This window comes from Haliotis asinina, chromosome 11 (assembly GCF_037392515.1).
Source record: "Haliotis asinina isolate JCU_RB_2024 chromosome 11, JCU_Hal_asi_v2, whole genome shotgun sequence".
Lineage (NCBI taxonomy): Eukaryota > Metazoa > Mollusca > Gastropoda > Lepetellida > Haliotidae > Haliotis > Haliotis asinina.
This window is the reverse complement of record NC_090290.1, coordinates 37464219-37472962: the sequence shown is the minus strand read 5'-3', so window position 1 is coordinate 37472962 and position 8744 is coordinate 37464219.

Genomic DNA, 8744 nt, shown 5'->3' with positions numbered 1-8744 from the left:
GGGAGGCCTGGGTGCGGTGCGGTGCGGTGCGGTGCGGTGCGGTGCGGTGCGGTGCGGTGCGGTGCGGTGCGGTGCGGTGCGGTGCGGTGCGGTGCGGTGCGGTGCGGTGCGGTGCGGTGCGGTGCGGTGCGGTGCGGTGCGGTGCGTGGTGTGTGTGTGTGTGTCTCTCTGTGTGTGTGTGTGTGTGTGTGTGTGTGTGTCCATTTTCCGGGTTTAATTTTCCCTGATGCCCCAATACCCCATAACTGATGCATGTAGGAACATCTATGACCATGTTGTTACAAACGCAATAATTTCGTTATGTTTTAATGGATCAAAACAAGACACTTGTTATGGATGTGCAGCGTCTTTATCATTTGATTATTTGCATACGTCTAAATAATAGAGAAGATGCACATCGATAACAATTGTCTTATATTATCCTACCAACTTCTAAATGCCCATCAAACATTAGAATACATATTTATGAATTGTATTCATTGTGTTAGAATCAGACAGCCAACATGTGATCGGTGCTTATCTTTCAGTATCGTGAACCATGGACCAGCCAATCATAATACCATTCTTTCCGTTGGTGATGTGTCTTCTGATTATGAAATATAATTAGACACACATTGCCTAAGATATGTTTGACACATGTAAAGTTGTCAATATTCAAATTACATAGCCGACTGTCAACAACTTGAGATCACTGGATATATATATAAATATATACACATAAATGCTGTTTTCCGATTGGTTATGCGCTCATCTATTACTTTCGGTACTTCGTGCTAGTACTTCTTTTTCTCTAATAACATTGAATCAGGCATGAACCACGGAAATTATCGATGTTTTGCGAATGCAAATCGATAGATGGGAGGTAACTCTAAATCTGTTTTTCTTGTGTCGTCGACTCTCTTTCTAATAAATATATTTTGACAAAGTATAGTCCATGTGAATATTAAGAAGCGGAATTACATCGCGGCGACTTTACTTACTTTACTTTACAATAGCTACGGGGAAAACAGCAAGATTCAAATCGTTTGATTCACACAGGTTGGCTGAAATGTACGTTCCGATATCCATGCTTCAAACAGTTCAAAATAAACATTAATTAAGTTAAGTACGTTGTCCACTGGTCCCTTGGGGACCATGGGTTGATGTACCCTTGTGTTTGTATATGTTCCCCTCGCCCTTGCGCCCTCCCGCCCTATGTATGTATGTTTGTATGTGTGTGTGTGTGTGTGTGTGTGTCTGTGTCTGTGTGTGTGTGTGTGTGTGTCTGTGTGTGTGTGTGTGTGTGTGTGTGTGTGTGTGTGTGTGTGTGTGTGTGTGTGTGTGTGTGTGTGTGTGTGTGATCAAGATCAAGATCAAGATGGTTTATTGTACATAAGACCTCTGGCCGGTATACATAGTGTTATAATGAAAGAAAACATATTGACATGATTGCAAAGCGTAAAAAGCATCATAGCATTGTGAAATTAGTTACCAAGCGAAATGAGACTCTTCCTTAACGACAATGCATGTATTAGAAACAGAGCTAATTTAACATGGACAGATTCGTCTTTTGATGATAGAATTCTTATAAGTGATTCCCTTGTAGGGTGACGCAGGTATTTCTGTGGAATGTACTCCTTTCTTAACTCGGTATAAGCGTCACATATAAACAGCAGATGATATTCATCCTCGATATCCGCCATGCAGACCGGGCAAAATCTTAAATGTTTGGCCAGTGACTTGTGACGGCCAGTATTGATCATTATATCTGTTAAGCCAAGTCTAAATCTAATAATTGTATTTCTAAGTTTCTTGCTTGTAATGTTTGTCAAATATGTCTCAGGTTCTATCAACGTTTTAAAGGATCTATATACATCAAATCTAGAACTTAAAGTAAGGGTATTCATCCAATTCTGTCGAAACATTTCCATTGCTCTTTGACGGAATTCGTTCATAAACAGCCCCTCGTTACCGACCCCTTGGAAAATCCACACATACTCGAATCCATTCGAAAATAACAGATATCTTACATTTGATGCCCATGTAACATAACCAATATTGTCTAGATACAGTAACATGTTATAAGACTTTTTGGATAGATGCTGTTCGTGCATTTTTAGTATTTTGAGCCAGTATTTAATACAACGAAGATAAGAGTTTATGTGCGTGTGTGTGTGTAATAACTTATCATGATACCGTCTCTCTATATTCATAAAATTCCATTAGAATACTTGCTTTGCCCTCCATTTTCTATCACAGAAAAGTATTCCTAATGGTTACTTATACTTGATGTAATTAATCAATTGTACTTTATGCTCACTCTGTAACATCAGTTGAGTTTTTAAATGTTTTTTTAAAGTGGATAATTCTGACATCAAAAGCACCGTTAGTTCTTTATCAGGCGATAATGGCCGCACTTGCAGAAGTCACAATTAACCTGGAGTTATTACGTATGTCACAAGGTGAATTGAGTCCGTTTCGTTTATAGTACATCGTTGATCGCGAGTCAAACTACGCAAGTGCGGAACCTGTTTTTCTGTTTATAACCAATGTAGTTCAGAGGAAGCCATAGCGACAAAACTACCTGTTTTGGTGTTCCACAAAGTCTTTGAATCTTTTTCATTTGAAATGACATTTTAAATTTTTTCGGCTATTTTATGTCCTCTTGGCAGAGATTTATTGCGATGAAAAGGAATTTTTGGCATCCTTTACACAAATATGATGAAGTGTTATATTTTCACTTGTTGTGAAAGGGATTTTCACATTTGGCGTGTTACTTTCATTTTGTGGATTTCAGGGGTGGTGCCCGGATACCTCATTTCCTAGTTACAAGTTCCCCAGACGCTGTAAGTGCCAACAAAGCCATTATCAGCTTGTAAGTTTGTGTTTGTCGGCCATGTTTGTACCAATCTCTGTGCGTGCGTACCTCCGTCATCTCCGTATCGAGCGTTGCTGTCGCATGCAATCTTCACGTTATCCTGATCTGCTACAGACAACCATTTGATGAAACCACTAAATCTCCAGGGAAATTCATTGGTGGTGTTAAAATTAACTGAAATAATCGAGATTTGCCGTGCCCGAACGATCAAGCAGTCATATTTTCTCAGAGCTACTGTGTGGCGTTTGATGAAGGAACGTATCTTAAAAGTTATGAGGGCCTGTAAACGTGTTTAATTCTCAGAAATAGCTAAATTCACAAGCTGAAAAGTCATGACTGAAATTTCTTAGAGGCACTTGGAACTTTATTGTCATCAGTTAAACTATCAATTTACGCTGGATGTAAAATTTGCAAATGCTATCTCCACCGTTTCAAGATAACACAAAACGAAAAAAAAAAAGAAAATAAACAGCAACAAAAACTCCCCAACAAAACAACAAAAAAAAGAAAAAAAAAGGAGAAAACCCCCCAAAAACGCTGGATGAAAAATTGTCAAATGCGATCTCCACCTTTCCAAAACAACACAAAACGAAACAATATAAACTAAACAACAACACAAAACCAACAAAACAACAGAAAAAATGTTCTTATCTGCAATATCAACCTGTATGGTAATGATAAAACTGAAAAAAAGTGAAAATGATACTAACCAATTTTTCGATGGTTGAATGAATCAAAATTTCAGTCAATTCTCAATACTAGTGATTCATAATATTAACCCCATCTCAGTTAACACTGTTCAGATGTATCTATAACGTCTGCGAATGTGATTTACATTGCCGTTTTTTTCAGGTTTTAACGGATTTCTGGAAGGTCACTTGTCGAAATCGTTTGTAACCCTTATGGTCTAGTGACCCTATAATATGACCCAAAAAACTTAATGACGAAGAAAGGCCTGAATTGTAGACCGATGTGGCGGTCGAATATTTCATGATGGAACCAAGTGTGGCACCTTCGAGCTCAGGGCAACATGCACCTGAAACAATGTAACAAATCGATGTTTTTTTCATATAATGTAGTTCTCCTCTTGGTCTATTGGGCGGCTACTGGCTAACAATACTCGCTGTAGTTAAGGACACTGACCTTCAGCAAACCCTCCATGTCGCGACAGGTGACTTATAGGGATCGGGTGGTCACTCTCTCTGACGATGTCAGTCACTGAATCGTCAGGTCCAGGCACGATAAATTAAGGACCGCTATCATTTCGATGCAATAATGATACGTGCTGCATTTAGCGAAACAAACAAAGAAACAAACACACGAACACAATTTCAGGATACTTCTCGCAACTGATCGCGGACTAGCGTCGACATACCACAAAAAAATAACATGACCCAAATGTTATCAGCAGTTAGCGTCTGCGGTGTAAAACGTTCATATCATTGTGTTGTGAGAATCATAGGATGTTGTGCCAAGTTTGCAGCAAGCGTCAATGTTCTGTTTGCCCAACTGGCTAGGTCTGTTCTGTGCTCACACTAAAAAAATGCCTGAAGTGCAAATCTGACGTCCAAGACACTTTGCATGAAAACTTGTCGTTTTCTTAACAATATGTGTGATGAGTGTGATGACGTCACAAGGATGAGTAAGACGCAGTCAGCAGTAATGGAATCTAGCAACGTGACGTCAGAGTAAACTAGGGGTGTTGACAGAAGGGATAAGGAAACTGGACCTGGGCAGTTTGAATTTGCAGAGAACATATCCAGAGAATATGTCCACCATTCAACCACTTCATTGAGGACACCAAAGGAAATATATTTATAACATTCGTAGCTTTATGTAATTACAAATACTACAAGAATCCCAACCCCAGCTACTATGCTGCAACTACTACAGATATTGCAACCCCTGCAGCTGTCACCACGACAATGTCTGCTGCCGCTACTAATACAAATCCTACTATTACTACTGCTACTACTACTGCTACTACTGCTGCTGCTGCTACTACTACCACCACCACCACCACCACCACCACCACCACCACCACCACCACTACCACTACCACTACCACTACCACTACCACTACTACTACTACTACTACTACTACTACTACTGCTGCTGCTGCTGCTGCTGCTGCTACTGCTACTGCTACTGCTACTGCTACTGCTACTGCTGCTGCTACTGCTACTACTACTACTGCTGCTGCTGCTGCTACTACTACAGCTGCTGCCACTACAAGTTCTGATACATCTACTGATGATACTACTACAGCTAATGCTGCTGCTACTACTACTACTACAGATACTGCTGTCACTACAAGTACTGCTATTACTACTGTTGATACTACTACAGACACTGTTGCCACGACAAGTTCTACTACATCTACTGCTGATACTACTACAGATAATGCTGCTACTACTACAGATACATGTAGTGCTGGTGCTACAGGTTCTGCTACATCTACCGGTGATACTACTACAGATACTACTGCCACTGCAAGTACCGCTACATCTACTGGTGATAGCACTACAGATATTTCTGCCACTACAAGTACTGCTACATCTACTGCTGTTACTACTACAGATACTGCTACTACAGATACTGCTGCCACTACTACAGATACTGTTGCTACTACTACAGATACCGCTGCCACTACAAGTTCTGCTACAGATACTGCTGCTACTACTACAGATACTGCTGCCACTACTACTGCTACTGCTACTACAGATACTGCTGCCACTACTACAGATACTGTTGCTACTACTACAGATACCGCTGCCACTACAAGTTCTGCTACAGATACTGCTGCCACTACTACAGATACTGCTGCCACTACTACAGATACTGCTACTACAGATACTGCTGCCACTACTACAGATACTGCTACTACAGATACTGCTGCCACTACTACAGATACTGCTACTACAGATACTGCTGCCACTACTACAGATACTGCTACTTCAGATACTGCTGCCACTACTACAGATACTGCTGCTACTACTACAGATACCGCTGCCACTACAAGTTCTCCTACAGATACTGTTGCTACTACTACAGATACTGCTGCCACTACAAGTTCTGCTACAGATACTGCTGCTACTACTACAGATACTGCTGCTACTACTACAGATACTGCTGCTACTACTACTACCGATACCGCTGCCACTACAAGTTCTGCTACAGATACTGCTGCTACTACTACAGATACTGCTGCCACTACTACAGATACTGCTGCCACTACAAGTTCCGCTACAGATACTGTTGCTACTACTACAGATACCGCTGCCACTACTACAGATACTGCTGCTACTACTACTACAGATACTGCTGCCACTACAAGTTCTGCTACAGATACTGCTGCTAGTACTACAGATCCAGCTGCTACTACTACTACAGATGCCGCTGCCACTACAAGTTCTGCTGCAGATACTGCAGCTACTACTACAGATACTGCTGCCACTACTACAGATACTGCTGCCACTACAAGTTCTGCTACAGATACTGCTGCTACTACTACAGATACTGCTGCCACTACTACAGATACTGCTGCTACTACTACTACAGATACCGCTGCCACTGCAAGTTCTGCTACAGATACTGCTGCCACTACTACAGATACTGCTGCTACTACTACTACAGATCCCGCTGCCACTACAAGTTCTGCTACAGATACTGCTGCTACTGCTACAGATACTGCTGCTACTACTACAGATACTGCTGCTACTACTACATATACTGCTGCTACTACTGCTACAGATACTGCTGCTAATACAAGTACACCTACTGCTGCTACTACTACAGATACTGCTACTACTACTACAGATACTGCTGATACTACTACAGATATTGCCGGTACCAGAGATACATCTACTACAGTCGCTGTTGCTACTAATACAAATACTGCTACAACTACAACTGCTTCCAGTCCCGCTATTCCCACTACTATTGCAATAAATGATAGTAAAAAGTGGTACAAAATATAATTATGAATCGCTGGAAATTAGTGATGACACCTAGACAAAGACACGCACATAAAACAGAGAGTGTTCGTTGCTGGTCAACGCACAGCAGTGCTCCTGGTCCGCATTAACAAGGGGTTCAGTCAATATACAATTCCTACTCTCCATACTCCAAAACTCCCACATGTCAAACAGTGTAAACACTTATATTTCCCCCCCAAAAAATGATTAATATCTATTCTTACTGCAATTTATACAAACATATATGTCGTACTTTTTATTTATTGTTTCGCCGATTACAATCCATCACGTTACTTACAGGTACATGTATTCACCACAACAAGGCGCGATGGGGTAGTCCAGCAGTTAAAGTGTTCGCTGGCGATGACCAGGTTCGTTGTCAGACATGGACACAATGTGTGATTCCCATTTCACGTGTCCCCCGATGTGATACTGCTGGAATACTGCTAAAAGCGGCGTCAAACCATACTCACTCACTCATCATAATACATATTGATGTGTGATACACAGTGTACTCTGGTTACAGCTGCTACAACGGCCAAGATTGCCCGAACGGATTAGCCACCTTTAGATTCCACTGATATAACACCTGGTTATAACACAACCTACCAACACTTACCACCACAAATGGCTCAATATTCCCTCTAAAAATGCCAATTTCCTTTTGCAAGGTGATCACTTCACATATATCAACTCACATGTATGTAAAGATTAGTGAGCTATCATGTAAAACGTGACATTAGTTAACCCCGACACACACACACATGCACACACACGCACACACACACGCGCGCACACACACACAAAACATGGTTTATGATTATGGTATTATATTTATACTTTGTTCAATATGTTTTATACAGGAAACAGAACAATTCTGAACAGTGCCCATCCATCCGAATCCGAAACCAGCCGGATCAGAGTTTGCAACACTTTAATATAGCAGTTGGTCATCAGGGCCTGCTGTCGCCTGCATGCTTTAAAATCTACAGCTTCGGAGTGATTAAGTCTGGCCAATAAAAACAAGTCTACACTGTACACATTTTCACTCTACTTCTACAATGTAAATTAGCGAACCGTATGACGCAAAGAACGTCTTTATTTGTTAAAGGGCGGCGTTGACGTTCCTGTGTGCAAAGCGCTGAAATGCCAGAAAGTGAAACTGTAAGTTATTGAGGCATGACGGATCATGGATAGATTAATAAAGGGAGATTCCAGTTGTGAAAAAAGGACAGATGATTTACTGAAGGCCACAAGGGCCTTCGGATATTTGAAACTGACGGCACGACGCAGTAACAACCGGCGCTGCGCCTTCTGGCCGGAGATTATGTCGAACACTGATACGGATTAGAATTATTAGCTGAGTGGCGAACCAACCAACCAACCAACCCGTTAATTCGCAAGGTAAATACAGGATAGAAATCTGTTGTTCTAGCAATCTTCCAGCAGAGGGCACCAGAAATGGGATTCACACATTGTACCTATGTGGTAAATCGAACACGTGTTTTCGGCGTAATTAACCTTTAAGCTACCCTAAAGCACCCCCCCCCCCCACCCCCACCCCCCACACCAACACACCCACACCCACCCACACACCCACACACACACCCACACCCTCACACCCACCCCCACCCCCACACCCCACCACCCCCCACCCACTCACACCCACCCACCCAACCACCCAACCACACACACACACACACACACACACACACACACACACACACACACACACACACACACACACACACACACACACACACACACACACACACACACACACACACACACACACACACACACTATTTCGAAGTGATATATATGTTTTACATGTCAGGGAAACAACGTTGAAAATCTTTCTCCTTCGTGATCTGTCCTTATCAGAACAGCCTCGCTAAAACAAACTTAGG